Here is a 12438-nt window from a genome sequence, read left to right on the forward strand (position 1 = left end):
TCACCAGCCCAGCGCCGCCTTTAATCTGGGCCTCCCCGTGCCGGCCACCCCCTGGAAAGCCCGACTGTTTCTACCCAGGTGCTGAAATCCCCGGGGGACTTGCTTTCTTCCAGACGTCTCCTACCAGTTTTACAAGAGCTACCCCCTCTAGGGATGGAGGCTTGCAGAGATGCACAGATCCTTCAGAAAAAGCTGGAAGGGAACCAGAGGGGGAGGGGATCGTAACTGCTGTTTTTGGTGTCTATGTTTATTGCCCAGGAAGAAAAAGAGCCCTGAAAGAAGGCTCAGTAGCATTACACCAGTCAGTCTGCACTCCCGTTATTTCAGACCCCAAGAGGAAGCGCCCAGCCCAGGACCTCAAAGCTCTGAATGAACCAAAGCAATGAGAGGGGAGAATTTATTCCAGGCATTAGCTGGTGACTGGGGGAAGGTGCGCGGGGTGGGATTTGCTCTGCCCAGAGCAGCTGGGCCCAAGCTTCACTCCCAACCAGCTTTACAAAAGATGAGGGATAGAATCCACCTGTGCTACCCACTTTAAATAAAGGCAGCCCTACTGGGGGAAGGGAAGGCTGTCAGCCTCCCACTTGCCTCATTCCCCAGGAGATGTCTGTCCTGTTCTCTTTTCATTGTTAATTTCTCCTGCCTGGTTGACCTTGATATGGAGTGAACAGTCACCTGGGAAAGATGCTTATTTTGAATTGAGAAGATCCTCATTCCCTTCTTTTAAACTCTTCACTCTCTGAAGCCACTGAGATGGTGGTTTTTAGTCTAAATTATATAAGACGATGAGTTAAACAACAACAACAAAAAATAAAAATTTAATTTTCAGATTATTAGAAAAATTATTCAAACCTTGGTAATAAGGGGAAAGAGCAAAATCTTTCAGTGTCACACCAAGACAGTGCTTCACAGGTCCACCCAAGGACTGCTTGATTCTCTACAAAAATGGGCTGTGTTTGACTTGCTAGTCACTCTTGGTTAGATTCTAACACTACAGAGCTATGTGCTGGCACTGCACATTTTGTCCGATCTGTCAAGAAGAAAACCTCAGCATTTATGGTTTTATTGCATTATGCATTTATGTTGCATATAAACCTATATGCAACCTAACCAAAACCTATATAAACCTAACAGTCTTATAACATTAATAACATTCTTTCTAAATGCCTGTACGTATTCAGATCCTCAAAACACTCTTGGAACCAAGAGCATCATCATCTTATGTGTCTGTGTGTGTTTAGTCGCTCAGTCGTGTCCGGCTCTTTGTGACCCCAAGGACTGCAGCCTGCCAGGTTCCTCAGTCCATGGGGATTATCCAGCCAAGAATACTGGAGTGGGTTGCCATTTCCTTCTCCATCATCTTATAGATACCCTCATTAATAAGTTAATAGATCTCTGGTATGGATCTCTTCAAGAAAATCAGAGATACCAAAGGAACATTTCATGCAAAGATGAGCTTGATAAAGGACAGAAATGGTATGGACCTAACAGAAGCAGAAGATATTAAGAAGGGATGGCAAGAATACACAGAAGAACTGTACAAAAGAGATCTTCACAACCCAGATAATCACCATGGTGTGATCACTGACCTAGAGCCAGACATCCTGGAATGTGAAGTCAAGTGGGCCTTAGAAAGCATCACTATGAATGAAGCTAGTGGAGGTGATGGAATTCCAGGTGAACTATTCCAAATCCTGAAAGATGATGCTGTGAAAGTGCTGCACTCAATATGCCAGCAAATTTGGAAAACTCAGCAGTGGCCACAGGACTGGAAAAGGTCAGTTTTCATTCCAATCCCAAAGAAAGGCAACGCCAAAGAATGCTCAAACTACCACACAATTGCACTCATCTCACACACTAGTAAAGTAATGCTCAAAATTCTCCAAGCCAGGCTTCAGCAATACGTGAACCGTAAACTTCCTGATGTTCAAGCTGGTTTTAGAAAAGGCAGAGGAACCACAGATAAAATTTCCAACATCTGCTGGATCATAGAAAAAGCAAGAGAGTTTCAGAAAAACATCTATTTCTGCTTTATTGACTATGCCAAAGCCTTTGACTGTGTGGATCACAATAAACTGTGGAAAATTCTGAAAGAGATGGGAATACCAGACCACCTGATCTGCCTCTTGAGAAATTTGTATGCATGTCAGGAAGCAACAGTTAGAACTGGACATGGAACAACAGACTGCTTCCAAATAGGAAAAGGAGTTCGTCAAGGCTGTATATTGTCACCCTGTTTATTTAACTTCTATGCAGAGTAATCATGAGAAACGCTGGGCTGGAAGAAACACAAACTGGAATCAAGATTGCCAGGAGAAATATCAATAATCTCAGATATGCAGATGACACCACCCTTATGGCAGAAAGTGAAGAGGAACTCAAAAGCCTCTTGATGAAAGTGAAAGTGGAGAGTGAAAAAGTTGGCTTAAAGCTCAACATTCAGAAAACGAAGATCATGGCATCCTGTCCCACCACTTCATGGGAAATAGATGGGGAAACAGTGGAAACAGTGTCAGACTTTATTTTTCTGGGCTCCAAAATCACTACAGATGGTGACTGCAGCCATGAAATTAAAAGACGCTTACTCCTTGGAAGGAAAGTTATGACCAACCTAGATAGCATATTCAAAAGCAGAGACATTACTTTGCCAACAAAGGTTCATCTAGTCAAGGCTGTGGTTTTTCCTGTGGTCATGTATGGATGTGAGAGTTGGACTGTGAAGAAGGCTGAGTGCCGAAGAATTGATGCTTTTGAACTGTGGTGCTGCAGAAGACTCTTGCGAGTCCCTTGGACTGCAAGGAGATCCAACCAGTCCATTCTGAAGGAGATCAGCCCTGGATTTCTTTGGAAGGAATGATGCTAAAGCTGAAACTCCAGTACTTTGGCCACCTCATGCGAAGAGTTGACTCATTGGAAAAGACCCTGACGCTGGGAGGGATTGGGGGCAAGAGGAGAAGGGGACGACAGAGGATGAGATGGCTGGATGGCATCGCTGACTCGATGGACGTGAGTCTCAGTGAACTCCAGGAGTTGGTGATGGACAGGGAGGCCTGGCGTGCTGCGATTCATAGAGTCGCAAAGAGTCGGATATGACTGAGCGACTGATGTGATCTGATCTGATGTGCCTATATTTGTATGAAAGTCGTATCTTTAACTTTCAAAGATGTACTCTGAACAATCGAAATTGAGTTTTCAAAGAACAACAGGTTTCATTAATGTCCTTTGCGAGGATTTTTCTTATCCCCAAAATATTTTGAAAGGTAACTGCATAAAAGCCTAATACAGGTTATTCCTTGGAAATACTTCAGGTTTGGTTCCAGACCATCACAATAAAGCAAATGTTGCAACAAAGCTCATCACAGGAATTTTTTGGTTTCCCAGTATATATAAAAGTTGTGTTTACACTACACTATTAGTCCATTAAGTAAACAATAGCACTATGTCTGAAAAAAAAAGTATATACCTTAATATAAAAATATTTTATTGCTAAAAAATACTAACCTCATCTGAACTTTTAGCAACCTGTAATCTTTTTGGCTGGTGGAGGGAGGTTCTTGCCTCAGTTCTGATGACTGCTTACTGGTCAGGGTGGTAGTTATCTGAAGGCTGGAGTGATTGTGGTCATTTCTTAAAATAAGACAATGAAGTCACATCAGTCCATCAGTTTACGTTTCCATTCATGAGTGATTTCTCTGGAGCACGAAACGCTGTTTGATACCACTCTCTTCACGGTAGAACTTCAGTTCTCTCAAATCCTGTCATTGCCTTATCAACCAAGTTTGTATAGTGTTCTAAATCTTTTGCTGTCTTTTCAATAATCCTCACAGCAAATCTTTGCCAGGAGTAGATTTTATCACAAGAAATCACTGTATTATCCACAAGAAGCAACTCATTCGTTGATGCTGTTTCATGAAACTGCAGCAATTCAGTCACATCTTCAAGCTCCACTTCTAATTCTATTTCTCTTGCTATTTCCATGACATCTTCAGTTACTTCCTCCCCAGAAGTCTTTCACCCCTCAAAGTCATCCATGAGGGTCAAAATCAACGTCTTCCAAACAGCTGTTAATGTTGATATTTTGACCTCTTTCATGAACCACAAATGTTCTTAATGGTATCTAGAATGGTGAATTCTTTCCAGAAGGTTTTCAATTTACTCTGCCCAGAGATGTTAGAGGAACTACAACCTAGGGCAGTTACAGCCTTACAAAATGTATTTCTTAGACAGTAAGACTTGAAAGTTTAAATTACTCCTTGATTCATGGGCTGCAGAATGGATGCTGTGTTTCAATTTCCTTCAAGAACATTTTCTTTGTATTTACAACTTGACTGTGTGGCACAAGAGCCCAAGCTTTCACATGCCTTCCTCTTCTAAGTTTAATCATTTCTAGTTTTAGATGCTTAGGAAGAGATGAGCAATTCTTCCTTTCACTTGAATACTTAGAGGAACTGTAGAGTTGTTAATTGGACTAATTTCAGTATCTTTGTGCCTCAGGGAATAGGGAGGCCAAAGGAAAGAGAGACAGGGAATGGCCAGTTGGTGGAGCGGTCAGAACACAGAGACCATTTATCACTTAAGGTCATCATCTTACATGGACATGGTTTGTGGTACCCCCAAAACAACTATAATAGTAACATGCTGCTGCAGCTGCTAAGTCACTTCAGTCGTGTCCGACTCTGTAAGACCCCATAGATGGCAGCCCACCAGGCTCCCCTGTCCCTGGGATTCTCCAGGCAAGAACACTGGAGTGGGTTGCCATTTCCTTCTCCAATGCATGAAAGTGAAAAGTGAAAGTGAAGTCGCTCAGTCGTGTCCGACTCTTATCGACCCCATGGACTGCAGCCTACCAGGCTCCTCCATCCATGGGATTTTCCAGGCAAGAGTACTGGAGGGGGTTGCCATTGCCTTCTCCATAATAGTAACATCCAAGAGCACTAATCACAGATCACCATAACAAATATAATAATAATGAAAAAGTTTGATATATTATGAGAATTATTGAAATATGACACAGAGACATAAGATGAGCCAATGCTGTTTGAAAAATAGTGCCGAAGACTTACCTGAATCATAAAGACCAGAGCAGAAATAAGCCGATTCATTTCAATATTTGGCAAAACCAATACAATATTGTAAAGTTTAAAAATAAAATAAAATTAAAAAAAAAAAGATAATGGTAAGCAAAAAATAAATAAATAAATAAATGAACTAGAGACAAATAAAACAATAGCAGAGATCAATGAAAATAAAAGCTTGTTCTTTTTCTTAGAAGATATAAAAAACTGATAAGCTTTTAGCCAGACCCATCAAGAAAAAAAGGAAGAGGACCAATACATTTAGAAATGAAAAAGAAATCACAACTGACACCACAGAAATATAAAGGATCGTAAGACACCACTACAAGCAATCATACACCAATAACATGGACAGCCTAGAAGAAATGCACAGATTCTGAGCAAGGGAAACAACCTTCCAAGATGGAACCAGGGAGAAATAGAAAATATCAACCGATCAATCACAAGTACTGAAATTGAAACTGTGATTGAAAAACTTCCAACAAACAAAAGTCCAGGACCAATTGCCTTCACAGGCAAATTGTATCAAACATTTGAGAAAAGGTAACACCTATCCTTCTGAAATGCCTTCAGTGAATTGCAGAGGAAGGAATACTCCCAAGCTCATTTTACAAGGCCACCATCACCCTGATACCAAAACCAAAGATATCACAAAAAAAGAGAAAATTACAGGCCAATATCACTGATGAACATAGACACAAGACACAAGAATCCTCAACAAAAGGCTTGACACAGGGTTGCCAGAAACCTTCAAATTGTTAAAAAAACAAAACAAAACAAAAAAAAAAAAAAACCCATCACCAATAGTATCTGCAAAGAACAATAAACGGAAGCACATTAAAATGAGGTCTTAGATCTGAAATTTATGAACTAAAATAAGTTTAGAAATATTCCTCAGTTGAATGATTTAATATACAGTATGTATACATTCCTAAGCCTCTTATGAGTTACATTCGGGAGTGTCAGCCATGGCCTCTTCACTATATATATGTATGCATTATTTAGCCATCACAAAACAAAGCTTATCCTTTCTGTCTTATTGAGGCTGATACAGGTAAGTTTATATTCAGGATTCTTGGCTCTAAAAGTTCAAAGGTTGCCAGTTTTCAGAAACCTTATTCATTGTCTATGGGGCTGACTCCAAATGTTCTAATGCAGAGAAAGATCCTATTTTTCTCATTTAAGCATCCTTAGTGATCCACTGGAATGGAAAAATATACTGCTTTCAACTTTGAAAAGAACTTGACCAAGTATATGAAATAATGTGGGCCCTTTGAAACCAACATGAAATATCAACTGTATAAAACACATGTAAGTATTCAATAATGTCTATGGAAAAGAATAAGAATTTTCAGCAGTTCCATGAATAGTATGAACTAAAATTAGATTTTAGGTAGTACTCTCACTCAGTGAAAGAATTTGATGATATAGTTGATCATGGTTTTAAAAAAGTCAAAGAAAAAAAAATACTTGTTTTTGGAAGCATGTAAAAAAATCAGCCATTTTTATTTTTAACCAGTTCTTCTAACATTATTTATCTGCATTTTAAATCAGGTTTAAAGGTTATGTTTATAGTATCTGAGGCTTTGTTTTGTTTTGATATTTTGTATTGTTCTACTTGAAGTAAGAAAATAGTGATGACTATTCATACTACACTGGTTATTTTGGAGACACTGCTGCTGCTGCTAAGTCGCTTCAGTCGTGTCCGACTCTGTGCAACCCCATAGACGGCAGCCCAGCAGGCTCCCCCGTCCCTGGGATTCTCCAGGCAAGAACACTGGAGTGGGTTGCCATTTCCTTCTCCAATGCATGAAAGTGAAAAGCGAAACGGAAGTCGCTCAGTCGTGTCCGACTCTTAGCGACCCCGTGGACTGCAGCCCACCAGGCTCCTGCATCCATGGGATTTGCCAGGCAAGAGTTTGGAGACACTAACTGACTAAAAATATAGTAGTTCAAGGTGAGTTTAAACAGAGAAGCAGAAAGCTTAGAGTCCTGGAGTTCTAGATCAGTGTTTCCCAAAATGTCCTCAGTGGAATTCTGGTCTCCCAGATGGTGTAAGGAAAGAAAAAAAACAGAGTTATATGATCCAAAATAAGTTTTTGAAAAGGATATATAACTTCACAATGCATATTGGGCAGGAAAGCATTTTGTTGTTTCTCAACCAACATTTCTCGGCCTTAATGAAAACTAACCTGTTTTTTGTTAAATACATTACCTATTAACATCATGTTGACCTAAGAATTCTGAGGAAGAATTTCCTAAGGATGTCAGGGGAAAAATGCAAAATATATTAACCAGTATTATTATTAACTGAACAAATGAATGAGTCAACAAATGATGCTACATGATTGTCACTATTTCATAGCTATGGACAAGCTAGACATAGTCCCTGTCATGTTTTAGTGTAATTACGTAGTATGTATACATATATGACATATAGTGTACACTGCATGTACAACCCTATTTTGTACAATATAAGTAGAATAAAGGGAAAATGAAGATGCTGGATTTGAATTTGTTTATTGACATGATAGAAGTTTCAATGCTTTACTTTTTCTATCAGTGTTCTTAGAATCAACATCTGAACTTCAGACTAAGTATAGTCTTTATTATAATTGAAAATAAGTTAATTCTAATATATTGACTTGGCTATATACAAAAGACAAAGCAATAAATAGTGGTCAAGAAAGAAATTTCTAGAGTTGCCAGGATTCAAGACCCACCAGTTACTAGAAGTTTGAACTCGGACAACCACTCCATGCCTCAGTTTTCTCAGCTGTAAAACCGGAGGTAATAACGACTTACCTCAAGGCTTTTAATGGAGATAAAATGACATAGCTGAAAAGGACACAAAAAGGTCAACAAATGTTCTCATTATAATTATAATTATTATTATAATAATAAGACTATATTAACATAAAGTTAATGATTTCAGGAGTATGGGACAGGATGAACAAACTGCTGTGCTTGGGTAGCAGGTTTAGAAGATGACATTTTCTTTCTGTTTCTTATAATGACACAGTGTTTACATAGTATTTTTTAAGAACAATAAAAATGAAAACTTTACTAAATGTAGATGGGTTGCTCTTAAAAATGAAATAAACTCCATCCAGAATGGTTTTGTGCTCACTTTATAGGTCTTTGAAGTAAAATACTCACACATCCCTAGAGGAACATTCAATTCTGAGAAATCACTTTCTGCAAGACCCCGCGGCAAGGAGCCAGGATCTTCACAATGCCAGGAAGTCAACAGAGGCCTGCTCTCCCGGCCTGCACACAGCGACTTGCAGCTTCCTGCCAGGACCCTGGGGAGTGATCAGACTTCCCTGTGGAAAAAGAGGACTCTTGCCTGAAAAGATAATCTTCCATAAAGAACAGAGAATCTCTCCCTGATTCTCTGTCCTCTTGTCCCTTCTCTCACCAGTTCCAATGCCTGATGTTACTAACCAGGCCTCACAACCTGAGTGGTATCTTCCTGAAGATTCAAAGAAGCCCAGGGAAGCAAAGTGGAGATACCAAATGTAAACTGACGGCAGCCAACTTATTTAAACATCCCCTCCCCCAATTAACGCTAGTCCAACTTTGTCTGAGAATCTCTTTCTGATCCATCTGAGAACAAAATACACATATAATGTAAACTGATAGCTTATCAAATTTTTAATCTTGGCAGAAGATTCAGGATTTCACAAACTCAGTAAAGGATGATTGATGGAGACTGGCTTGAATCACATTCAAAACCAATGATAAATGCTGCTGCTGCTGCTGCTAAGTCACTTCAGTCATGTCCGACTCTGTGCGACCCCATAGATGGCAGCCCAACAGGCTCCCCCGTCCCTGGGATTCTCCAGGCAAGAACACTGGAGTGGGTTGCCATTTCCTTCTCCAATGCATGAAAGTGAAAAGTGAAAGTGAAGTCACTCAGTCGTGTCCGACTCTTTGAGACCCCCATGGACTGTAGCCTACCAGGCTCCTCTGTCCATGGATTTTCCAGGCACGAGTACTAGAGTGGGGTGCCATTTCCTTCTCCAATGATAAATGAGGTTTTGGCAATAACGACTAATGAATAAAAATTTGACAAGGATGGTAACATGTAAATATTAAAGGGAATGAGTTAAACATCAAAGGATTAAGAGTGTTTCTTAGAAAAATTTATGAAGCCCTTGATTAATTTTGTAAACATTACCTTTTTATAATTATGCAGTACATGTCAAATGTGAAGTGAACATTAGATGAGCTATTAAAATTTTTGCAGAAAAATTATATACACATACACACATACACATATGTATCTACCCTCCAATGGGCATAATTTATTCTTGACTATTTCTAAGAATTAGCTCACTATTATAAATTATATTGCTAATATAAACTAAGAACATTTTTATAATATATTTACTGTTTACCCATGACCTACCATGGAGAAGGAAATGGCAATCCACTCCAGTGCTATTGCCTGGAAAATCCCATGGACAGAGGAGCTTGGTAGGCTACAGTCCATGCGGTTGCAAAGAGTCGGACACGACTGAGGAACTTCACATGACCTACCAGGCCATATGCACCCTGGCCCTGAGACAACTCGAGACTTAGCTTCAATCATAGTGGTCTCCCTGCGCTTACTATAACAGGTGAACTTGATCCCTCCCTTGGCACTTTGTACTCGCTATTCCCTTTGCTGGGAAAACCACCCCCAGATCTGCTCAAATATGCTTCCTTGGGGAAAACATCCCTGACCAAACTTCCGAAATTAGCAGCTCCCATCACTTTATTCTGTCTTTTCTTCATAGGAACTGTCACTACTTGACATTTAATATTTATTTGTGTTATAATTGCCTCTTCTACTGGAATGGGGGCTCTTTGAAAAAAAAGATTCTGAGTCTTATTCACTACTGCATCCCCAGGGCTGAAATTGGTGTCTACCAGGGTAGGTACTCAGTAAATATTTGAGAAATAGAATGAAAGAGTGATTATTCAGTTCTACTTTCTTTTTCAAGATAAAGCTCTATTCATCCCTCATTTTTTCTATTCACTTTGAAATGTTAGCTCCTGTTTTAAGTGACTCACCTTCAGTGGGCTTTTTCCAAGACAAACTACCTGCAGGTAATGAGGCTTTCCTGTTTTAGACATTCCTTCCTTCCCTTTGCAGGGATAACAAACAGATGTCATGCTGTTAGGCCAACATGGCTGATGGTACTAGCTTCCCAGAACATTGTTTCCGAGGTGTGGTCCCAGTCCAGCCAGAAAGAGCACTGGAGAATTGATCAATCATCAGTGTTTCCTAGGGGACAAGATGGGGTCATGGTAGTAGAACTATTGATTTAGAAAACCTTATTTAAACAAACATTTTCCTGGAAAAAAGACACATTTTGTTATTAGCACCTTAGCTTCAATTTTCCTTGGTCTTCTGGTCTCCTGACCAAATTTTCCCCTTTTCTTCAGTACCTTCTCTTATGACGTGATTTAGAATCCCTTCAGCATCTTTCTGAGTTGTTGTAGCACTGGATAAATTGTGTAAATGTCTTCAAAAAGTGCACCTGCTACCCTGAACATGTTATGACTCCAGGCATGGTTTGTTCAATGAAGAGTGAAATGGACTTTGCACCTCCTTCTTTTTAACATTACACTCTTTACAGCTTTGCATATATTCCTATGAAATTCTATGTGTCTGAGGTGATACTGTATACAATCAAATTCAACCTTTCAGATCTTTTGAGAATATGTATTTTTAGCAAAAATTATGCTGACTAACTCTTCCAGTGTCATAGAATCAGTTTGTTGTAGATGGAGTCCTTCCAAAAACTGGAGCATACAATAAATATTGTTGTTGTTGTTCAGCTGCTAAGTCATGTCCAACTCTCTGTAACCCCATGGTCTGCAGCACACCATGCTTCCCTGTCCTTCACTATTTCCCAGAGACTGCTCAAATTCATGTCCATTGAGTTGGTGATGCTATCTAACCATCTCCACCTCGGCTGCCCCCTTCTCTTTTGCCTTCAATCTTTCATAGAATCAGGGTCTTTTCCAATGAGTCGACTCTTTGCATCAGGTGGCAAAAGTATTAGAGCTTCAGCTTCAGCAACAATCCTTCCAATGATGTGCAGGGTTAATTTCCTTTAGGATTGACTGGCTTGATCTCCTTGCAGTCCAAGGGACTCTCACGAGTCTTCTCCAACAGCACAATTAGAAAACATCAATTCTTCAGCACCCAGCCTTCCTTATGGTCCAATTCTCACATCTGTACATGACTACTAGAAAAGCCATAGCTCTGACTACAATAAATATACTTTTATTCAACTTATAAGTTTTTCCTTTATATAAATCAGGAGGGATATATTAAAAAATTATTTAATATAGTAAAACTCAGACTGTTTGAAATTATGTTCCTTTGAGAAACCTGTATGCAGGTCAGGAAGCAACAGTTAGAACTGTACATGGAACAACAGACTGGTTCCAAATAGGAAAAGGAGTATGTCAAGGCTGTATATTGTCACCCTGCTTATTTAACTTATATGCAGAGTACCTCATGAGAAACACTGGGCTGGAGGAAGCACAAGCTGGAATCAAGATTTCCGGGAAAAATATCAACAAACTCAGATATGCAGATGATGCCACCCTTATGGCAGAAAGTGAAGAACTAAAGAACCTCTTGATGAAAGTGAAAGAGGAGAGTGAAAAAGTTGGCTTAAAGCCCAACATTCAGGAAACAAAGATCATGGCATCCGGTCCCATCAGTTCAAGGCAAATAGATGGGGAAATAGTGGAAACAGTGGCTGACTTTATTTTTCTCCAATCACTGAGAAATCACTGCAGATGGTGACTGCAGCCATGAAATTAAAAGACGCTTACTCCTTGGAAGGAAAGTTGTGACCAACCTAGACAGCATATTAAAAAGCAGAGACATTACTTTGCCAACAAAGGTCCATCTAGTCAAGGCTGTGGTTTTTCCAGTGGTCATGTATGGATGTGAGAGTTGGACTATAAAGAAAGCTGAGTTGGACTATAAAGAAAGCTAAGTGCCAAAGAATTGATGCTTTTGACCTGTGGTGTTGGAGAAGACTTGAGAGTCCCTTGGACTGCAAGGAGATCCAACCAGTCCATTCTAAAGGAGATCAGTCCTGGGTGTTCATTGGAAAGACTGATGTTGAAGCTGAAATTCCAATACTTTGGCCACCTGATGCAAACAGCTGACTCACTGGAAAAGACCCTGATGCTGGGAAAGATTGAGGGCAGGAGGAGAAGGGGATGACAGAGGATGAGATGGCTGGATGACATCACCAACTCGATGGACATGGGTTTGGGTGGACTACGGGAGTTGGTGATGGACAGGGAGGCCTGGTGTGCTGCGGTTCATGGGGTCACAAAGAGT

At 40.0% G+C, this 12438-nt stretch overlaps 1 protein-coding gene and 1 long non-coding RNA gene across 4 annotated transcripts in view; one reads left to right on the forward strand and one right to left on the reverse strand.

The window, feature by feature from the left end:
• Positions 1-482, reverse strand: part of FAM13C (family with sequence similarity 13 member C) — a 154666-nt gene extending 154184 nt beyond the window's left edge. The window contains exon 1 of one of the 3 annotated variants that reach the window (XM_055589569.1): positions 298-482. The gene's annotated coding sequence lies outside the window, so the exon portion shown is untranslated. The other 2 variants (XM_055589576.1, XM_055589590.1) reach the window with 2 other exon arrangements.
• LOC129658912 (uncharacterized) lies at positions 3-8489 on the forward strand. Its single transcript, XR_008717580.1, has 3 exons — positions 3-78; positions 6261-6386; positions 8213-8489. It is a non-coding gene; the product is annotated as an uncharacterized LOC129658912 (long non-coding RNA).
• Positions 8490-12438: the final 3949 nt, after the last annotated feature.

The sequence above is a fragment of the Bubalus kerabau genome, chromosome 1 (genome assembly GCF_029407905.1).
Source record: "Bubalus kerabau isolate K-KA32 ecotype Philippines breed swamp buffalo chromosome 1, PCC_UOA_SB_1v2, whole genome shotgun sequence".
NCBI lineage: Eukaryota > Metazoa > Chordata > Mammalia > Artiodactyla > Bovidae > Bubalus > Bubalus kerabau.